The sequence below is a fragment of the Balaenoptera acutorostrata genome, chromosome 11, assembly GCF_949987535.1.
Source record: "Balaenoptera acutorostrata chromosome 11, mBalAcu1.1, whole genome shotgun sequence".
Taxonomy (NCBI): Eukaryota; Metazoa; Chordata; class Mammalia; order Artiodactyla; family Balaenopteridae; genus Balaenoptera; species Balaenoptera acutorostrata.
In genome coordinates, this window is record NC_080074.1 from 9457062 (window position 1) to 9479438 (window position 22377).

General features: G+C 57.4%; 1 protein-coding gene across 2 annotated transcripts in view; it reads right to left on the bottom strand.

The window, feature by feature from the left end:
• Nucleotides 1-11828, bottom strand: part of MGAT3 (beta-1,4-mannosyl-glycoprotein 4-beta-N-acetylglucosaminyltransferase) — a 30814-nt gene extending 18986 nt beyond the window's left edge. Inside the window, exon 1 of one of the 2 annotated variants that reach the window (XM_057557699.1) lies at nucleotides 11663-11828. The gene's annotated coding sequence lies outside the window, so the exon portion shown is untranslated. Of the gene's footprint in view, nucleotides 1-2255; nucleotides 2325-11662 lie in introns of those variants that run through there. The other variant, XM_007189083.2, reaches the window with a different exon arrangement.
• Nucleotides 11829-22377: the final 10549 nt, after the last annotated feature.

Here is a 22377-nt window from a genome sequence, read left to right on the forward strand (position 1 = left end):
TGTGATCCTGGGCAGGTCACTCAATATCCCTGGACCTCAGAGTCCCCGTCTACAATATGGGATCATCCCAGCCCCTCACCTCATGAGAATTAAACGGGGTAACACCCAAAGCTCCTTGACAGAGACCAGTCCTCTGATCTCCTAGGCTGAGGTTCATGCCGGCTCTCACACAGCCTCACCACGTGCCTGGGTGGTCTGGCTGGGGTGTTGCTAGGCCTGTTGGCGCCTCCCTCCAAAATGCCTCTACTCCTCCTCCTCACTGGCTCCCCTTGCCTTTATTTATTTTCCGTCTTGAAATTCTTAATTTTTGAACAAGGGGCCCTGCATTTTCATTTGGCACTGAGCCCCGCAAATTCTGTCACTGCAAATCCCCACCAGGCCACACCCCTCTGCTCAAACCCCTCATCACACTCAGAATAAAATCCAAACTCCTTTCTGCACCCACAGGCCCTGGCCATCAGGTCCCTGCATCTTTGCTGACCTCGCCTCCCTTGTCCACTTGACTCCAGCCACAGCCCCTGCCTTCCCGTCCCTTCCACACCCCAGGCTCACCTGTCTCAGGGTCCTCGCACTGGCTGTTCCCTCCGCCTGGAATGCCCTTCCCTCAGATCTCCACATGCCAGCCGCCTGCTCAGAGGGGCCTTCCTGCCCAGCCAGCTAAAGGGGCCGTCCCCTCCCGGGTCATCTGCTCCACAACACTCCTCACCGCGGAAGCTATCTGTCTCCTTGTTTATGTGTTAGTGGTCTGTCTCCCCCACCCACACCCTGCTCGCTTGGAATGTCAACAACATGAGAGCAGGGTCACCATGGGCCCCAGTCATCGGTCACAGCTCCCCACCCCCTAGGACAAAGCCTGGCCCAGAGCAGGAGCTCCATAAACAGCTGTTGAATGAGGATGGAACTCATATGAGAAGTGATGCTAGACCCCTGGTGGCAAGTATCATCTGGTTTGGGGGTGCCCGAGGCAGCAGGCCCGCCACTGCACACCCCCACCTAGCGGGGCTCCCTCCACTGCTGCAGAGAAAGCCCCCCCAGCCCTGCTGGGATCAGCGCCGTCCTGCCCAGGCAGCCGCGGCAGTGCCAGCCCCTCCCGCCAGGCTCGCCCGTCCTCCAGGGACAATGTACAAAGGGCCACTTCAGTTCGGAGCCTCAGCTCCATCTCCAGCCCAGCAGGCCTGAGTGTGGGGGAAGGGAGGGGAGGGCACACCCCACCCCTCCTCTGTCCTCGTGGAGCTTTCTCTAGCACAGGCAGGATGCAGGGTGGGTGACAGAATCAAGCGATAGCTGGAGAGACTCTGCCCCATGTGCTGCACCCTGGGGGGCGGGGGTAGGTGAGTGCCCACGTGGGGGGCGGAGCGGTGCCCATGCCCAGGGTGGAGGCAGAGGTGGGCCCCCGTGTTCCTAGGCAGTAGGAGTGGAAGGACTCCCACGGGCACCTCCCCACGTGTACAGGGCGGCAGGTGGTGGGTACACCTGTGCATGCGGGAGGCCCGAGTGCCGGCTGGGTAAGGGAGAGAGAGGAGCAGGGCCAGTGGGGTCTGGGCCAGGCTGCAGGGAGGGTGGGGACCTGGGCTTTACAGTCGGTTCCCATCATGCCTGGGACCCTCCACTGCAAGACGGGGCGTAAGGGACTTCCCTGGTGGCGCAGTGGTTAAGAATCCGCCTGCCAATGCAGGGGACACGGGTTCAAGCCCTGGTCTGGGACGATCCCACATGCCGCAGAGCAACCTAGCCCATAAGCCACAACTACTGAGCCTGCGTGCCACAACTACTGAAGCCCACACGCATAGAGCCTGTGCTCTGCAACAAGAGAAGCCACCGCAATGAGAAGCCCGCGCACTGCAATGAAGAGTAGCCCCCGCTCACCGCAAACAGAGAAAGCCCGCGCGCAGCAACGAAGACCCAACGCAGCCAAAAATCAATCAATCAATATTAAAAAAAAAAAAAAAGACAGGGCGCAAAGAACTTGCTCAAACAGTTGTTCCAACAACCTGAGCTGATAACCTATGACCTGAGCCTGGCACCCAGGATGCTTGTACAGCTTCGGGCATTACCAACTTTCCTCCTTCTGGAACCCGTCAGGGATGTAACCGTCCACCCAGCCGCCCACGCCAGGAACCCAGGAACCACCCTAAATCCTCCCTCACTGACCCCGCACGACTAGGCCTGTCTATTCCATGCCCTGATACCTCTCAAGTCCCACCCTTTTCCCTGTGCCACTGTTCCACGCTGGTTGTGCCACCACCAATGCTCACCTGCACAACAGAAGTGGCCTTCCCGAGGGGGCTCCCAGCCAGGTGCCTGTAAGCCAAGCAAAAGCCCCATCTGACGCTGCCCCTCCTAGCTTGGAACCAGTGTCCTCAGGATAAAGTCCAGATCTTCCAGGAGGCTCGATGTTTCTGTGTAATCTTACACTCCCCCTCCCCATGCCGGTCTGGGGAGGGTTCAGCTGAACTGGACTTCCTCCGGGTCTCCCTGACCCCAGGCTATGGAAAGAGCCGAGCTGTTTCAACCCTGGCCTGCCCCCCACTCCCCTGGTCCCCAGCTCCAGCACAGCGCCTGACACAGAGGTTTGCTGAATGAATGAAAGACCTTCCTCCCAAATCCACACACCTGCACTTTTCAGTCAATACCGCCGGGCTCTCAGGCCTGGTCTGGGGCTTGGAAAAGTGCCTGCGGGTCCTAGTCCTGCCTGCCATGTGACCGCGGGCTCAGCACGCCCCAGTGAAGCGGCTCATCTGTGTGAATTCTCAGGGTCCCTTCCAGTGGGCTGGTGGTGAAGGGAACGGTTCCATCCTCAGAATGCTCAGCACCATGACGGCTGAGGGCTGGGAGGCAGTACGGGAAGGAAGAAGGTGGAAAATGAAGCAACGGCTTCGAGCAGGTGAGGATCCTCCCCACCACGGCTCACCGCTGCGTGCTCAGTGCCCAGAGCCAGGCCTGGCCTCAAGCAGCCACTGCTGAATGAAGAAATGGGCTTGAACCCTGGCTCTGCCACTCATAGCTCTGTGGCCCCAAGCAAAAGTCCTACCCTCTCCAGGCCTGTCTGCTGAGCCATTAAAGGGAGGCTGGTAGCACCACCTGCAGGGTCCTCGGAGGGATGTGGGGCTGCACCTGGCCCAGAGCCTGTGGCTCCTGAAACCTGAGAACCTGAGCACCACAATTAGCTTCCTGCTGGGAGCGGTTCTGGCGGAGCAGGTGCGCAGCTGGTTGGCTCTGCGGCTCTGGGCACCCAGTGAGCCTCCTGGAGGCTGAACAATGAGCCTTTTCTCTTTTCCCTTCCCGATTACTCTCTGTCCGCCCCTGCCTGCGAGGGGCCATAGCTTCCTTGGGTCGGTCCCCACCAGGGACTCTCAGTAAGCCCTCACCAGATGGCAGGGGACACCACGCAGGGCTGCAGGCACCGGGCCCCGCTCCTTAATTTCATGGAAGCCACCAATCTGTTCTTGCTCCTTTAATTACTTAGTCCTTCCCACCTGCTGGATCCAGAGAGCATTCTGGAACAGGCCTGCAAGTGCTCAAGCTTCCCACTTACGGTGGGGCAGGAGAGAGGGAATGAAACAGCAGTGACAGAAGCATCACCACAGGTGAGAAGGTCATTCCGGGGGTCAGGTGGCTGGGGTCCCGGTCTCAGCAATTCTGCTAACCTCCCGGGAGACCCTGGGCGCCCAGAGCAGCGCCCCCTTCCCAGGTGATGCGCTTCATCTCAGCTCATCTTCGCGAGCCCACTTCACAGATGGGGACTGGGGCTTAGAGAGGGGACGTGCCTTGTCCAAGGTCAGGTACCAGCAGGCCATGGGAAGGGCCTGGCTCAGCAGAGACCACGTGCGTGCCCACTGCTGCTCACCAAGGTGCAGGACCGCCCCATCCTCACTGGACCTCAGTTTCCCACTGACCCCTGGGGGCATGGACTTGACCTTCCAGCTCTGACTGATATTAGTGTTCCGCGTTCCAGAAGGCCGCATTCTAGGTTTGCTGCTCCATTTCCCCCCTCCAAGTTCCATAATCCAGTTTCTCTGCTCTGAATTGACGGGTTCTACTTCTAGGTGCTGTGTTCTGGGGTCTGGTCCCGAGGCTCTCCTCTCATGGAAAGTTCTGCAGCCCGGGCTCTCCAGCCAACATGCTACTTCTTCAGGGCACTGTACTCTCCTCCCTGCACTGGGAGCGGGGCTCACAGCCCACAGCTCCGTGTTCCAGCCCCATCAGCCTTCAGGAGCACTTCAGAGCAGCGAAACCAGCAAGGAGGGTCAGCTTGGGGTCCCAGGGCCATCGGGGGATTGCAGAGCACACCCACAGCTGGGCAGGAATGCCTCTCCTTACCCTTCTCCCCATCCCTCCAGGATGCCATCCTGCCCACCCCCACCCCTGCTGGCCACCGTCCCCACCAGTCTGCACTGGGATGGCCCGACAAGATGGGCACTTCCCAAGAGCAAAGACCTTGGGACACTCATCTTCAGGGTCATGGCCTGGCACCCCCTTGTGGGCACTCAATAAACACTTGCTGAATGAATTAGCTAGGCATGCTCAAGACTGGCAAGGTTACACATGGGCACAGCCTAAGGGACACACATTCATATGACGGAGGTGCTCCTGCTGTGTGCATACGCTGGTGATGCACAAAAAAAAAAAAAAAAAGTGTACACAAAAACAAACACGCTCACACCCTGCAGTTGGCAGATCTGTGCCCTGGCACCTAGCCCAGCCCCTGGCACAGAGTAGGCACCTGGTGATTAAGTGCTGAATGAATGAATGAGTGCTTTGTACCAGGGACAGAGTCAGGGGCCATGGGGGAGACAGAGATTGAGTCCCCACCCGGACTCAGGGCTGAGCTGTGATTAGGAATACTATTACCACAGGGGAGAACTTGACCACATTGCAGGACTGCAGGAAGGTACTTCGAGGCAGGAGTCCGTCAGGAAGGCAGTCAACAGCGGTGCACACCCACTGGGCACAGGGGTGCGGGGGTAAAGCCAACAGCTCTGGGGTCACCCCTGGCTGGAAGGGGCAGGAATGGCTTCCTGAGTGGGTGGCAGCACCTGGGGTGGGGTGGGTTGGCTTTCCAGGTGGAGGGTCCAGCACAGCTACGGCCCCAAGGCTGGAACGTGGGGTACATGGGAGAAGAGGAGCGAAGGCCGGACCGGCGCCGTAGGAAGTCAGAGGTTGGGATGGAATTCTCGGGGCGCTGCATCCCAGTAGCCCCAGGCCTGGACTCTCACTGACCCAATTTCTAGGAATGAGAGAGACGCAAGCTGTTTGCCACGGGTGCATCTGTTCTGGGGGATGCACCTGGGACGGGCCAACTCCCACCCTGAGACCCCACAGCCAGTCCCCCTGGAGGCCGCCCACAAGCAGTGACCCCAGAATCCAAAAAATGGGGAGGTGGCTGTTCTCACGGCACCTTTTCTTTCATTTTTTTTTAAATTAATTAATTAACTAATTTTTGGTTGCGTTGGGTCTTCATTGCTGTGCGCGGGCTTTCTCTAGTTGCGGCGAGCGAGGACTAGTCTTCATTGCGGTGCACAGGCTTCTCATTGCGGTGGCTTCTCTCGTTGCAGAGCATGGGCTCTAGGTGCATGGGCTTCAGTAGTTGTGGCACGTGGGCTCAGTAGTTGTGGCGCACAGGCTTAGTTGCTCCGTGGCATGTGGTATCTTCCCGGACCAGGGCTCGAACCCATGTCCCCTGCATTGGCAGGCAGATTCTTAACCACTGCACCATCAGGGAAGCCCACGGCACCTTTTCTTACCTCTCTCCTTTAGAATATTACTTCATCTTTCTGGTTATAAAGGTTTCTCATACATTTTAGGGAATCTGGACATCACAGCGAAAGAAACAGGATGATACCACCCACCATCCCGCCACCCCCTGGGCTAACATTTTGGCTTAAGTTCTTACGGAGTTTTTTCCTGCGCACCTTTTTGCTGGAATGAGCTATTGACATGGATTTCCTGCCAGCTTTGGGGCAACACACATTTTTCCTAAGGAGCTTTGTCTCCCACGCCGGAGGACCAGACGGCAGACCTGAGCCCTGGGGATGCTGCTCTCCTCGACTCCTTCTCATCCACCCCCTAACCTGGACCCCACTGAGAAACTCCCCAGCTTGGGACAGGAAAGGGGGTGGGGTGCAGCCCCACAGTCCCAGGCTCTCCTCCTACAGACCACAAAGGTCTGGGTCAGTGCCAAGCACCCCGGGATCCAATCTTCCCTGTGGGAAATGAGCCAGTTCAGCTCCCCGGTGGCCCCAAGCTCCCCAGTCTGGCCCCCTCTCTGGACTGAGGTGACAGTCACCGAGTGGGCTGCACTTTGCAGTTGCCTTCAGGAGCTGCGCCGGGAGGCCCCTTGGTCTTTCCCAGAATCCCCTCCCTTTGCCACCTAGACACAAGGAACAGCAAAGCAACCCCACTGCTGGCCCTAGTGAGCTGCACCCGAGTCCCCTGACCCAGTCCTCTCTGTTCACTCCGCTGGCATCCCTGCCAGACCCTCAATAGACCTGTCCTGCACAAGGTTCTCATCCCATGGGGACGGACAGACAGAAATCTCCGGCGAGGAGGATGAGCCTTGCCTTTGGGGTAGGGGTATGGCGTGGCTTCCTGAAGGAGTCTTAAAGGATGAGTCAGGAGAGGAGGGGAAGGGCATTCTGGACAGAGGGACAGCAGCAGAAAAGGCTTGAGAGGAAAGGTGGAACCTGGATTTCTAGTCTGGCTGGGGGAGCTGGTGCATTGCCCCTGAGGTATGGAAATGAAATCACGCAAGAGAGCACCAGCATCTCGTTCCCATTTGTGCCATAAATATGAGTTACGACCATTAACATTCACAGTCCCGGGCGATGGGTCGAGAAGGCACCTTCTCAATCTTTCACCTAAACCAGCCAATCTGCCTTGTTTCCGGAAGTGGCCCTCACCTTCCACTCTCAAAATTACCATTCAACAAGTACTAAAGAAATACTTCTCGGGCTTCCCTGGTGGCATAGTGGTTAAGAATCTGCCTGCCAATGCAGGGGACACGGGTTCGAGCCCTGGTCCGGGAAGTTCCCACGTGCCGCGGAGCAACGAAGCCCGTGCGCCACAACTACTGAACCTGCGCTCTAGAGCCTGCAAGCCACAACTACTGAAGCCTGCACGCCTAGAGCCCGGGCTCCGCAACAAGAGAAGCCACCGCAATGAGAAGCCCGCGCACCGCAACGAAGAGTAGCCCCCACTCGCCGCAACTAGAGAAAGCACGCACGCAGCAACGAAGACCCAACGCAGCCAAAGATAAATAAATAAAATTAATTAATTAATTAAAATAAATACTTCTCGAGTGCCTCCTCTGTGTGAGGCATGATGCCAGCCCCCAGAGAGTGCCTGTGTGCCCAGCCCAGGAACGAGTCCCCCGCCTTAATGGGCAGCTCTCCCTGGTCCCCCTTCCCTGGCCACCACGGTTCACCCAGACTGTGTGCTGGTCCCCAGTAACAAGAGGAGAGTGGGAACGAGGGATTTGTCCAAAGTACTAAGCAAGCTCTGGGGGTTCCACAGCCAGCCCAGGACCTGTTCCCTGGAGGAAGCGGCAGTATCGGGTGCTGGGATAAAGGCAATGGGCGGGAGGAGGGGAGGAGTGGGCGGGGGGCGTGGCACAGTGTGTGCAGAGCTGGGTCGAGGCTGGGGGTGGAGCAGAGGCCGAGAACACAGGAGGGGGCTGAGTCATAGGGATCTGGGTCCCAGAGGGTGGGGGTCTCATCCTGGAATTCATGGGGCTAAGCAGTGGTTCTTGGAGTCCACAGACCTCTGAATCCCCAGGGGATTCAAATCTGGGTTTCCAGCCCTCCCTCCCATGGTGTCATTCTGACTCAGCAGGGCAGGGTGAGGCCTGGGAAATCTGTACTTTCCCCAAGCTGCCCAGGTGAGGCTGAGCAAGCCTTCCTGAGGCAGGGTCCCAGGACTATGGGAAGGAAGGAAGTAGCACCAGGGCCCTGAAGAGGGTGGCCTGGAGGCCAGGACACGGGTGAGGCAGCTGTCTCAGGCATCCAAGCCTCAGAGAGCAGTCACCTCTGGGTGATTGAGGGGGCCTAGACAGGCAGCCCCATCAAGCTTTGGGGTCCTACAGGCTGGATATAATCCCAGCCCTGCCACTTCCCGTCCCTGGGCCCCAGGCCCCCTCAAACTGCCAAATGGGATAATAATATTGATAGTACCTACCTCGAGGGAAGTTAGAGGCACCTCTAGGATAATGCAGACAAAGTGCTTTGGCCCAGTGCCCAACACATAGTAAGTGCTCGATAAATAGCAGCAAATTATTATGACTGGAAAGTCCTCCATCATGGGTCTCTCAACCGGAATCTCAGAGACCGCCTCTGGCCACCCTTCCTCCACCAGACGCTGTCTGGCCTGTTCCTTCTGGGAAGTTCCTGGCCTGCCTAGAGAGGTAGCCAGAGGCTGGGCCCTCAGGAGACCCCAGTGTCCACACAGACTCCTACCTTCTGTCCTGGCCTTCACCCTGCACCCCACCCCACCCCCGGGAGTCCCACTTCAGTGGCAACCAAAGTCTTAGCCAAATAAGCTCTAAATTCATAAAACAACAGAGTAATTAGGTGTGTGAATGATCCTTATTGTTCCAGTTTTATTTTTATGGAAAAGATGAAAATAAGTGAGCCAACAGGGGAATTTCAGCAGTGCTAGGAATAGTATTTGGGGACTCTGTTAACTTCTTGGATTATGGGCAAAACCTTGGGCCCCCTTGTCAGCCCATTCTAGACCACAGGACTGTGGGCCACTACCCTTCCACCCTCCACCCCCCAGGCCCGCTTCCAGCCCTTGGGACGTTCCCACCGGCTCCTGAAGCCTCTCTTTCCCCTTCTGGAAGATGGGGACAAGCAAGGTCCCTGTGACCATTCTGCTGCAAGTGAGGCTGCCCTCTGGAGGGTCAGTGTTCTCCATCAGGGATGGAGAAGGGGGAGGAATGGGTGGAAGGAAGAGCAGGGCGGTTCCCCTGGGCTGAGAATCATTTACACCCCAGCTCATTCGAGACCCAGTTGCCAGCATACCACTGCCCCCTGCTCAAGCAATGGGTACAGAAAGGCAGGCTCTGGCCATGGGGACTCACAGACAGAGGGGAAGACAACACGGAAGTGGACAACACATCTACCGGGGCAGGCTGTGTAGTCTCTGAGGAAGCAGGGGCGAAGAGGGAGACTCATTCAGGAAGGGGGGCAGCGAATGCCCAATAGAAATTGAACCAGGCTGTTCAAATAGCAATAATGTGCATCATCCCCATTTTAGAGACAAGGAAACTGAGGCACAGGGAGGCAGAGTCACTAGTACACTGTCACACAGTAAGAAGTGACAGGATCGGGATTCGAACCTGGGCCACTGGATCTGGAATCCTTGCTTTTTAACTTCTGCACTTGGCTGCCTCATGGCACAATTATTGAGACTCTCCCCCTACCCCCCAAGCAGCCAGCACAGAGCTAGGCAGACCATGGGTGCCCAGGGATATCTGTTGGCCAACTAGATTCCAATCTCCGGGGGGGCAAGGCCTGTGTCCTCTCCACCTGGCTGCCCGGCACACTGCCCCTCACAGGAGGACATCATGTTTGTTGGTCAGAATATCTGAAGAAACTTCTGGAGGGAAGCCCTGGTCCCCATGTGGTAGACTAGAGCTAGCTGGGAGTGGGGTGCACCATGCAGTGTGGGGAACAAAGAGGCTTTGGCCTTGGGGAGCAGAGCAGAGCCCCCTGATAGGCATGGCTGGGGGCCAGAAGGTGGTGGGTGCCCACGAGGGCAAGAGGAGGCTGTCTGTGCAGACCCCTTGCCCCCGGTCACTCCTCACCGCTCCTCCTAGAAGAAGGACACGGACACACAGCTCCCCCAGGCCTCGGCTACCTCCGAGTCACATCCAGCCCTCACGGGATCCTCACCACCACCCATGAAGTGGACGCGGCCCGCCAGCTGGTATCCATGTCCCTGTTTTACAGGTAAAAGTACGGATGCAGCAGCCAGCGCTTCCCGAGTGCTTCTCAGGTGCGGCATGCAGCATCTCATGCAGTCCTCGCCACAACTCTGTGGAGGATTCTCCCCACGTGACAGATGTGGAAACTGAGGTTCTGAAAGCTGCCCAGCCTGAGGTGGTCCAACTTCCACAGTAAAAGGGATCACCAGTGTGGGTCAAGCAGCCCTGACCACATCAAGGGCACTGGGCCGACCCTCAGAAGGGGGGCAGCTGAGCCAGACGGCGCCATCCCAGTCAAGTCAGCCCCTCACTGTGCTGTCCTCGTGCCAGCTCCCTGGTGTGACCCGCCATCTCGCCTCCACCTGGCCCTCCTTCCCTCCAGCCTTGGCTCCCCTCTCTTCATCTGGCTTCTGATTTTGGCCCGCCGCAGTGCTTGACCATCCCCCCACCTCCATCTCTCAGCACATACTCACATCTCTGAGCCTTTGCTCATGCCATCCCTCCTCCCAGAATGCCCTTCCCACTTTCTCCACCAAGCAAACCCTTCCAGCTTCCTTTTATGTTTCCCAGCAAGTTCTCTCTCCCCCTTGGGCTGGCAGCCCCTTTTTCAAACTTTCCTAGGCCCCTGTGCCTATCTCTTTAGCACTGATAACCCCACAGAATTGCCAGCTCCTCCAGGTAAGGGGGTGGGGAGGCACTTGTCTTCCTCTTCCCTCCATCCTCAGGCCTGGCCCGTTGCCTGGATTTTTAGTAACTGCCCGGGAGGTGACACAACAGCGCCCGCAACTCCCCCATCAAGGAAGGTCTGGCCTGGTGGCCCAGGAGTGAAGAGGAGTGCTCTGGGGTGGAGAGTGCCTGTGCTGGGGGACCCTGGAGAGAGCTCATCGGGGTAGTGTCCCTGCCCACGCCCCTTCTAGGAAGTCTTCTAGAGCCTAGACAGTCACCTGACCTCAGGTCACCAGGGTTGGCTGAGACCCATCTCTGCCTCTCTGGCACCCCAGCTTAGGCACCCCCCCCCAATATAACCCAGGTGCACTCCCCTCCCCACCCCGGTTCCAGAACTCACTATTTGCAGATATTTATAGCGCCCTCCCCCAGCCTGGTTGCCTCCCCCGCCCTGGGCAGTGCAGTGGAAAGAGCGGGAGGCCCCTCACCAGGAAGGGTTGGGGTTCTTCCCCCACTCCCCTCTGCCTGGTCCCGGCCTCCGCACCCGCCCAGCACCCAGACAGCGCCTGGGCCCCTGCCGCCGCCGCCGCCGCCGCCGCCGCCGCAACCCGGGGTGGGGGGAGGTGGATGGGGGAAGGCGGGCGCTGAGGCCTCCCACCCCCAGTCCCGCGCCGCGCGGGAGGTTTGTCGGGGGCGCAGCGCACAAAGCCTCGCTCAAGCCCCGAGGCTCGGGGACGCCCCCAGCCCAGGCCGGGGGTGGGGGGGTCGAGGGGATGAGGCTTTGCCCTCCGGGGCCACGGAAAGCTCCACTCAGCAGCCGGGTTGGGGGAGGGGGCGCCAGAACTGAGAAGCCGCCTCTGCATCCGCCACTCATCTCGGCCCCCCACCCCGGCCCCCCAGCGTAGTGCTCCCGCCCCCGCCCCCAAAGGTCACGCTCAGGGAGAGGGTCTGTGGGAGCTGTGACTGGGGGCGCAGCGAGCGCGGAGGAGGAGGCGCGGAGATGGAGGCGGAGGGCCGGAGTGCAGGGATGGAGGGGCTGCGGCTCGGGCCCCCAGGACGCCAGGGTCAACTCACCCATCGCCCGCCGGGTCTCAGCAGCGGCGGCATCAGCGGCGGCGGCGGCTCCGCGGCCCCCGGGGCCCCCGGCGGGGAGATGCTGGCGTCCGCCGCAACCTCTCGCCCCATCCCGGGCTCCGGCGGCGGCGGCTGCGGCGGGCGCCCGGCATCGCAGGCGGCGCGGCCCCGGCCCGGCCCCGATCCCCGCCCCCCGCCCCCCGCCCCCACCTCCACCCCGTCCCGCGGGCCAGGCGCGGCCGCCTGCCTGCACCACGGGGCCGCGGCGGGGGCCCGACGAGCAGACCGGCGCCGGGGAGGACCCCACGGGAGGCGCGCGGGGGGTGCGGAGCCGAGGCCCGAGCGCTGAGCGCAGAGGTGCCGCTCCCTCCGGGCTCGGGCGGCTCCGGCCCCGCCCCGCCCCCACCGGCGCCCCCTCCCCTCCGCCGCCAGCCGGGCTCCGCTCGCAGCCGCGGGACTGGGGTGCCTCGGACCGCAGTCTCGGGCCGCCGCCGCTCCGCGCCTCCCGCGCGTGCGATCAAATTGTGTGTGTGTGTGTGCGCGCGCGCGCGCGCGCCCCAGCCTGTGACCGTGCGTGCGCCGGCCCACGGCCCGGTGCGTCCTGTGCGGTTGTGTGTGTGCGATGGGAGGCGGAGTGGGTCGGAGAGTATGTGTGTCTGGCATGTGCATGCGTCTGCGTGTCCGGTTCTGCGTGCGCCTGGATGCGTGTGTCTGTTTGGCAGTGTGAATGGGTCTGTGTGACCTGCAGCGTGTACCCGGGTCTGTTCTCGTGTGTGCATGGGCGTGGATCCCGGGCGCTGTGCCTGTGTGTACCTGGATCGTGATTGTGTGCACACATCTCTGACCGTGTGCAGAGAGGCCTCTAGGTCTTGTATTGTGTGCGTGCCTGGCCCTGGGCGTCTGTGATGATGTATATACGCATTTGTGACCGTGGGCAGAGGCCTGGTTTTGTACTGTGGTGCGTGCATAGCGCTGGGCCTGTTACTGCGTCTACACAGGTCTGTGTGTCGGTAAAGATCCCCGATGTACACTGGCCTGTGGGCCTTGGGCCTTGGCTCACTTGTATCCTTCTGACCCCCTCCATCCATGCGTATGACCAACACAACTGTGTGCTCCCTCTCCCCCAGGCATGGCCCACTGACTCCGGGTGGAAACTTCCCCTCCCGCCGCAGCGGGCACTCAAAGCCCACTGGCCCTGCCCACCGCTTGGGCGTCCTCTCCTGCTACACGGCCAGCGTTAGTTCTCCAAGCGCCCACCATTGCACACCTTGGCTCCTCACGCTCTTGCTCCGGGCTCAAGGCGCCCGCCATGTGCTTCCTGCACTTCCAGGGTGGTGGGCTTCAAGCTTCCGCTCTGGGGGGCCCGTTGAGCAATCACTTCCACCCGCGTGAGCAAGGCATCTTGGGTATGCAGCAGCACCACTGCAGACCATCGGCAAAGGAGAGCGGGGCAGGGCAGGGAGATGCCTCAAGGCTAGGTCCCAGCAAATGTTCCCAAGGGCAGTCCCACGGACCTTTGGAGCCATCTCCTGCTGGTCTTCCTACTCCAGGTGCTCCGGGCCCACCTTTATCCATTCTTGCTAAGCAGCCAGGGTGACCCTTCTTCAACATTCATTTGAGCAGGTCACTCTCCTCCCTGAACCCCAGATGGCTCCCACTTGCTCTCAGCTTAAGCTCAGTTCTTGGGCAGGGAAGAAGGAGGCCCTGGTGACCTGGACCCATCCGGTTTTTCAGCATCACCCCCTACTGTTCATCTCTGCCTGAAAGTTCCCTCTAAGCCGAAGATGAGCAAACTATTGTCTGTAAGATCCAGATAGTAAATATTTTCGGCTTTGCTGCTCATAGGGTCTCTGTCTCAAGTACTCAACTCTGCCATTGTAGCATAAAGTCAACCATAGATATTGTGTAAAGGAATGAGCATGGCTGTGTTCCAATAAAATTTTATTTATGACCACTCAAAGTAAACCATTATTCTTCTTTTGATTTTTTTCCCCAACCCCTTGAAAATGTAAAAACCATTCCTAGCTGGCACTGCTCTATGTATATATATCCCTGAGCCCTATGTATCATCTCCATGACTCACCTGCTTCAGGTACTCTGTCACTCCCCCCAAATCCCATCGATTCTACCCTGAAAATGTCAGCCTCCTCTTCTCCCCCACCTGCCTCTCTAGCAGACTCTCTGCCCTTGTCTCTCCTCCCCCACGGAATCCTCACTACTGCTCACACACACTCACCTCCACCTCGCCATGCCCCTCCCTGTGCCTCTGCCTGGGGATTCCTGCCACCTGGAAAGGGTGCTCTCAGAGACACTTTCCTTGCCCCCCACGTCCCCAGGAGAATCTCCTCCCACGGCCTCCTGCAGTAGCTTGGGCATCCCTCGGCCCAGAAGTGGAGCACTGTTTCAGGTCTGGCTTCCCCAGCAGACTTGTTCTGGGCATCTAAGAAACCTGGACACAGGCCCAGCACCAAGCTGGGCACAAAATATCATATCCCTCAGTCTTCACAGCTTCCAGTAAAGGGGAGGAGGTGAAGTGACATGCCCTGGGCTTGAGTTCAAGTTTGTGGGGCTTTCTCAGTCTTCACTCTCTTTGCCAGGATGCTCATGGTGGGTGGTCTGTAGCATTCATCTGTCACTTCGTGTGTGCTCTTTCTGGACCTGACAAGCTCTGGCTCCCCCCTAGACTACGAGCCCCTCAGGTCCAGATCAAGGCCTGAGCCACAAGTACGCCTTTTTGTCCTTTGAAATTTTTTAATTGACTTGAGCGAAGAGAGAATAGCTGCACGCAGTGCAAATTTGAAAATTATTGAAGGGTGGCAGGTGGAAAGCACGCTTCCCTCTATGTAAGGATTTTACCCTTATGACATTTTTTGTGATGCAGCTCGTTTGATGTGAAGCCATTTTGTTGTGACCTAAAAACCAATCCATTCCACTTATAGCCTGACTCCCTTTTGGTTTTTTCAGTAAGGTGCAAAATTGATGTGGTCACCTGTCGTTGAGCCCCCAGGCCCTGCCCGTGGAGCTGAGTGAGAGGTAAGGCTTGTGGGCAGGTCACTTTGCACGGTGGTAACTGGGTTCAGGAACCAGAGACATCTGGCTTCAGTCTGGGTTTTTGTGCAAATGACTTAATCCTCAGTTTCCTTGTCTATAAAATGGGGATAAGGAAACCTCCCTCATAAGGCTGCTCAGAGAGTGAAATGGGTCCCTGTACATGAGGCCCTCCTCGGGGCCTGCCATCCAGTCTATCTTAGCTTCAGGGCTGCCGTCTCCTGAGCCCTGAGTACAGGGCTTGGCATGCAGGAGGCACTCAATCAATATTTGCAGAGAAAAAAAAAAAAAATGAGTTCATGCTGTGTGCATATTGCTTGTCATTAAAAAAAACAGTGATTGGCCATTTTGACCTGTCTGAAAATGGCCACTTGGGAAAGCTGTGTCCCCAGCGTCCTGCTTCAGGGGACTATACCCTGCATCCCTCACTGGGGCACCTCCACCCACATGCGGGTGCTTTTAGGCCCATGCACTGGAGAGGGACCTCAAGGCAGGCACCCCCCAGGGAGGGCAGTTGTGTGGAGGAACAAGAGTGCGATTGGCCTGCCCTGCCGGAGCTGGCCGGGTCAGGGAGACTCTGGGGCCTGCTCAAGCATGCTGTGTCCTCTCCCCACTTGGGTCCTTGTTCTCCAGAACTTTCCAAATTCCCAAGCTTCTTGGGAGACCACAGGGGAGTCAGACTTGGTTGGGGCCGCACCAAAGTCGGCCTCCATCTGCGCATTGTGTTGGGGACTGCATGTGGCAAATGCCTGCCACCCACCCCAACAGAGATGACAGGTGACTTGCCCAGTCACACACAACCTGCCTCTGGCAGAGCTGGGCACACCAGGCCCCACCTCTCCACCCTCCCTGTACAGGCCCTGCAGCGCCAGGAGCCCACCTCTGAGATAGCTGCCAGGAGGGAAACAACCCCCAGTTCTTTCCTCCCCAGTCTCTTCCCCTCCAGCTTTTATAGAAGGCTGGCCCCCAGTAGGTGCTCGACAGGGGGAGAAGCCAAGTATTGTCGTGATTAAGACCTGGGTTCTAGGGGCTTGCCTGGTGGCACAGTGGTTAAGAATCCACCTGCCAATGCAGGGGACATGGGTTTGAGCCCTGGTCCGGGAAGATCCCACATGCCACGGAGCAACTAAGCCCATGCACCACAGCTACTGAGCCTGCACTCTAGAGCCCGCGAGCCACAACTACTGAGCCCATGTGCCACAACTACTGAAGCCGATGCTCCGCAACAAGAGAAGCCACCACAATGAGGAGCCCACACACGGCAACGAAGACCCAACACAGCCAAAAATAAATAAATAAATTTATTTTAAAAAAATCTTGTAATAACCTATAATGGAAAAGAATCTAAAAAAGTATATATATATATATATATATATATATATATATATATATATATATATATATATGAATCACTTTGCTGTATACCTGAAACTAACACAACAGCACAACATTGTAAATCAACTATATTTCAAAAAAATAAAAAATTAAAAAAAAAGACTTGGGTTCTAATGCAGCTCCACTGCCTGTTCCAGTCATTTCACTGTGCTAAGCCTCTGTTTCCTCATCTGGAAAATGGGGATGATCCCTGCCCAGTCATCCCGTTGATATTAGTGGAACCTGCACGTCCCCATCCTCTCCCTTCCCCTCACTCACTTCCCGCCATGTCTCCACGCCATCAGAGGGATGTGGGGAGGCAGAGGCTCAGTAGGTGGTCCTCCCTCTCCACTCCTCCTCTGGGGCCAGGCTGCCTGACAAGGAGGCTGTGGGAGGCTGGAGCTGAGAGAGGCCCAGATACAAGATTAGCCACCCCAAGGCAGGTGTTGCCTTACAGATCTGCTGTCCCCTTTCACCCGGGACCTGTTTGGTTCTGGGAACAATCGCTAGGTCTGTTATTCCTTTTGGCAGCTGCTGCCTGGCCTGTGGGAACTACATTCTCCCCTCCCTGGGTCATCTCACGCCTGGTCCTGGGTCTCCAGTTGAGGAGTCCCCTGACCCGTGATGAGGGCCAAGCACCTGCCCTGCCAAGGCTCCTTGGGGGCCAGGAGCACGGCAGCGCCACGGGCGGAGTGAGCTGGCTCAAAGCTTTGCCTTCGGGACTTCCTTGGAGGTCCAGTGGTTAGGACTCTGTGCTTTCACTGCCGAGGGCACTGTTTCCATCCCTGGTCAGGGAACTAAGATCCCGCATGCCGCCTGGTGGTGCGGCCAAAAATAAATAAATAAATAAAGCTTTGGCTTCTTCATCTGCAGAATGGACATGAGGCGACTGCCTGACAGCGTGTGGGCTGGCAGCAGAAGGATTCCATAAATGTTAGTCCCCTTCCTTCCTCATCACCTGCCAGATGACGTCACCAAACTTGGCATCCTCTCCTACCCTCCCCCACATGCTCTCCATTCATTCATTCATTCATTCATCCATTCCTTCATTACTGAGCCCCTCCCCAAAGCGCACAGCAAGCAGCCCTCTGAAAAGCTTGTAGTTTCTCCAACTTTTCTTATCTCTGTGCCTTGGCATATATTAGCCCTGCCCAGAGAGCCTTTCTGGAAAAACTCCTACTCATCCTTCAAGACCCAACCCACATATCCCCTACCCCTGAAGGCCACTCTGGTTCCCAGAGGCCTTGCTCATGCCTGATTTGGAGAGTTCCCCCCTCAAGGCCTTTGCTGCTACTGAGGGTCCATGGCTGTTATCGGATTCTCAAAGGGTGGGGGACCAAGCTGAGGGACTCCTGGGCTCTCCTGGCTTTTCAGAGGCCCGTCCCCCAATTCTTCGACTCTCCTCCCACAGTAGAGGATCCTGTGGGCTCCCAAATTGCCCTCTCCCCCGTCCATGGCTCTCACTGCATTCTTGCCGTGGCTTTCCCACTCGTGCTTCCGCTCCTGCCTCATAGAGCAGTCAGTGTGTTTCTGGAAAGCACAAGTCAGACCCCCTCCCTCCTCTGCTCAAATCCTGCTGCGGCTCCCATCTCGCCCAGCGTGAGGTCAGAGTCCTTCAGGAGCCACAAGGGCCCGCCGGTCTGAGCTGCTGCCCCACTGCCCCGTTCCCCTCAGCGCTCCCTGAGCTCATCTACTTCCTTCGGGCTGGCCGTTCCCTCTTCTGGAATGCTCTTCCCCGGGTACCACAGGGCTCCTCCTCCCCCCAGTCTCGGTGCAAATGCGGGGACTCCCCGAGCACCCTGGTCGCTCTGCCTGCTCTTCTTTTTGTCTTAGCACTTTTGCTTTTTTTAAACATGCTTATTGGAGTATAATTGCTTTACAAGGGTGTGTTAGTTTCTGCTTTATAACAAAGTGAATCAGCTATACATATACATATATCCCCATATCTCCTCCCTATCCCACCCCTCTAGGTGGTCACAAAGCACCGAGCTGATCTCCCTGTGCTATGCGGCTGCTTCCCTCTAGCTATCTATTTCACATTTGGTAGTGTATATATATGTCCATGCCACTCTCTCACTTCGTCCCAGCTTACCCTTCCCCCTCCCCGTGTCCTCAAGTCCATTCTCTACGTCTGCGTCTTTATTCCTGTCCTGCCCCTAGGTTCATCGTACCATTTTTTTAGATTCCATATATATGTGTTAGCATACGGTATTTATTTTTCTCTTTCTGACTTACTTCACTCTGTATGACAAACTCTAGGTCCATCCACCTCACTACAAATAACTCAATTTCGTTTCTTTTTATGGCTGAGTAGTATTCCATTGTATATATGTGCCACATCTTCTTTATCCATTCATCTGTTGATGGACACTTAGGTTGCTTCCACGTCCTGGCTATTGTAAATAGAGCTGCAATGAACATTGTGGTACATGACTCTTTTTGAATTATGGTTTTCTCAGGGTATATGCCCAGTAGTTCACCTCTGGCACACTAGGTAATTTTCTTTTTCTTTCTTTCTTTCTTGCTTTCTTCTTTCTTTCTTTCTTTCTTTCCTTCCTTCCTTCCTTCCTTCCTTTCCTGTGCTGCACGGCTTGCAAAATCTCAGTTCCCTGAACAGGGACTGAACCCAGGCCACGGCAGTGAAAGCCCAGAATCCTAAACACTAGGCCCCCAGGGAACACCCCCTCCTATGTTTCTTGTTCTTTGCTTGTCTCCCCACTAAATATAACCCCCAGCAAGGCAGCGATCTTTGTCCTGACCCCGCTGTTGTCTCCCCAGTACCCACAAGCCTGGCGCATAGCAGCCGCTCAGTAAGCTCTGTTCCGTAGGAAGGAAGCCTCGCCCCCATGTGGGTTTGGGGGACATCCCTCAGCTGTCAGTGTCTTTTGTGTGGGGCTTGAGGGCTGGTGGGAGCCTAGAGAGGGAAGTGTCAGCCTTCCGGTGGGAGCGGGGCGGGGGAGACCTTTGGATGGAAGAGTCCTCCCATCAGGGCCAGGGCCGCTGTGTGGTTGTAAACGGATGTGACCCAGGAAGCCGGTCGCTTTTTGTACCATGAACTGCACACTTAGTTGGGCCCCAGCAACCCCTCCTAGAAACTCGGGAGCCTGTTCCATCCCCACCCCCCTGCCTTCCCCGGAGCAACCCCCCCAAGCCTCACACACGGGAACCCCAGGTGAGGAAACTGATTGGCACGCGACAGCTGAGGGCAGAGCCAGGACTCAGACTCCAGAGCCAGAGCTCCAGCCACCAGGGGCAGGTCCCCCCACAAGTCCTTTCATCCACATCTGCAGACCCCATTGAGAGAGGAAGGAGAGCACATTTGGGCGGGGCCGAGGTTACATCTATTCATTGATTGAGCACCTCCCGTATGCCAGGCCCTGGGCTAGACGAATCAGACTCTTTCCTGCCCCCAGGAGAACCTGGGCCATGGGGAGCAGGGGATGAGACAGAAACACAACAGGAGGCAGCCGTGCCATCCCCCTGCGGGGCTGGGGAGGTGGAAGCAGCATCTCAGCCAGGCCTCAAAGGTTGGGGCAGATTTGGAAACTAGCAAAAGAGGGGAAAGGGCCTCCAGGCTGAGGATGGACAGGGAAGGGACTGGTTAGAGCCAGAAAGTGTGCAGGGGACACAGAGGGAGTGATTCAGTCTGAGGACCCCCACAAGCTCCAAGGACGCCAAAGATGCTGAGAGCTGGACAGTCACCAGCTGAGCCAGTGACCCCCTCTGTGGCAGATGCCAGCGCAGCAGCGGGGCCTGCTGGAGCGAGGCTCGGGGGCCAGGTCGCCAAGGGGAACGCGCTGGGTCACACCAGCGGTCGTGCCCACAGAGAGAAGTACACACAACCACACCTGCGTGCCTATGCCTGGCACATGCATGGAGCAGGTGCGCCCACTGGAGACTCCCCACCCTAGTGTCACTCACACACTCACACATGCACACCCAGCCTTGTACACAGAGACCCACAGACACACCCCATGTGCACACACAGGATACACACCCTGCACCCACAAAACACTGCTGGGCACTCCCCACAAACTCACCCGACAACATTCCTATGGGCCACAGCTGGGAGGGCAGGACTGTAAACCGTTGCTCCCATCCATACCACCAGCACCTGCCTTGGCAAATGCACCTTGAAACGCCATGAACCGTGGTAGGGGCACAAGCCCACGATGCTGGCGCACAGCCTGTCCACCCGATGGCAGCTTGCGCTCCTGGGGCCCATCAGCGAGGTTCCATCCTCACAGCTGCTGAGCCAGGACCTTGCCCACAGCCCCTCGGTCACGTCTCCCATGCCTGGAAGGCGACCTTTGGAATGTCCAGACTGTTTTCACTTGTCTGAGCCTGAAAGCCCCGGGCCCAGAGGTGGTCCTCCAGGGGTCTCAGAGGTCCTTTGGCTCAGCAGGCTCTCTGGTTCTTTTGACACCAGAAATGTAAATAATGAGGTGCTGCGGGGAGCCCTGGCTGTCCAGCTGGAGCTGGGCGGACGGGTGGGAGTGGAAGAAAAGAGGAATTCATCCCGAAATCTGTTCTGTGGGTCGGCTACAGAGAAAGGCCCCGGGCGGGGCTGGGTCTCCACCTGGAGGCCCAAGCTGGCAGCAGGGGCTCAGCTGGTTAACCTCTCACCCGTGTGCGCCCCGAGGCTACTGTGACTGCCCAGATGTGGCTCGACTGAGCCTCACGCTCAAGGTCATCTCCTCCGACCCCCGCCCCAGGCAGCTCTGCTTACATGCTTCCTGCGACACGGCGCTCACTCTCTCCCACAGCAGCTCTTTATTGTGGGACAGATGTGGCTGTTAGAAATCCTAGATCCCGCCACCTGGAACTGGTTAGAGCAAGTCAGTTTCTTCATGAATGCCACGGTCCTTCAGAAATTTGGCAAGAGTCCCTGCACCCCTTCTCCTCCCAGGTTCTTTAGCGGCTCCTCTAATGACAGGGTTTCTAGAAATTGCCATTCCAGCCACTCTCCCACTTGCCCCTGCCCTTCCCCAGATGTGGCCTGACTAGTACAGACAAAGGCCGAGGGCCTCTCCCCTCCCCCTACGGGCCGACCCTCTGGTTTACGCGGCCTGCCTTTGCGGTCAGGTTTCTGACCACTCTTGTACACTTCCTGCCAGCTGCTACCTGAAGTTCAGGGACTTGGCACTTGGAAAGGCTCAGGTGCTCACAAAAATTCTGGTTTAAAAAAAAAAACCTCAGCCACATTATGGTATAGGATCGTGGGTTAGAACATGGATCAATAAGGCAGGGTTTGAATTTTGCTATTGTTGTAGCTTTGAGCCAGTCATTTAACCTCTCTGTGCCTCAGTTTCCTCTTATAAAATATCAGTAGGAATAAGAATCGTATCTACTGGGAATTCCCTGGCGGTCCAGTGGTTAGGACTCTGCGCTTCCACTGCAGGGGGCACGGGTTCGATCCCTGGTCGGGGAACTAAGATCCCGCATGACACGGGGCGCAGCCAAAAAAAAAAAAAAAAAAAGAATCGTATCTACTGCATAAGGTTGTTGTAAAGATGAAATAAGTTTACACGTGTCAAAATGCTTGGAACATAGCAAGTGCCATTATTACTACTACTTGTAGGTGGTTATTGTCTGGAAACTCCAGCCGCTCAGAGCCCCCCTCGGTGACTTCTCCTCCCTTTCTGAAAGTTTAGGGTCATGGAATCTTCCAGATGGAAGGGTCTTTGAAGACCACTGAGTTCCAGCCTACCCCCATTACACCGGTGAGGAGACAGGGCTCAGAGAGAGGCTGGGGCCTGTCCGAGACCATACGAAGCTGCTAGGACAAGACCCCATAACCATGGCCTTCAACCTACAGCATGTGTGTGGCCCCAAGGCTCTGAAGCCCAGACCACTCCCCTGGGCTCTGCGCTGCCACCTTCAGGATGTTTGGCCCCTGCCTCCCGCCAGGATTGGGGCTGCGGAGGTTGGGGTCGTAGGACCCGATGAGGCCTCGCCAGGACTGGGGCCTATGCAGAAGAGACACCCTGTTTCTGGCACCCTCTCTGGAGGGCAGCGCACCCACCCTCAGCCTGGGACCAGGGCCTTCAATGAATCCAGACTTTCGGGGGCCTGCTGGCCTTACACCTCTTGGGAGGATGCTGGCAGCCTGGGCAGGGTGTAGAGAAAGCCAGGGTGGGAGCCAGGAGCCAGGGTTCTAGAACAGCCACACCCCTTGACTCACCAGCAGGCACCTGCACAGTGAGGGCCTTGGCCTTGGCAGTTCCTCAAAGGAGCTTTGCATCACCCAGGTCACAAAGCCAATTCTCAGGCTTGTCCCTACAAGGGTGAGG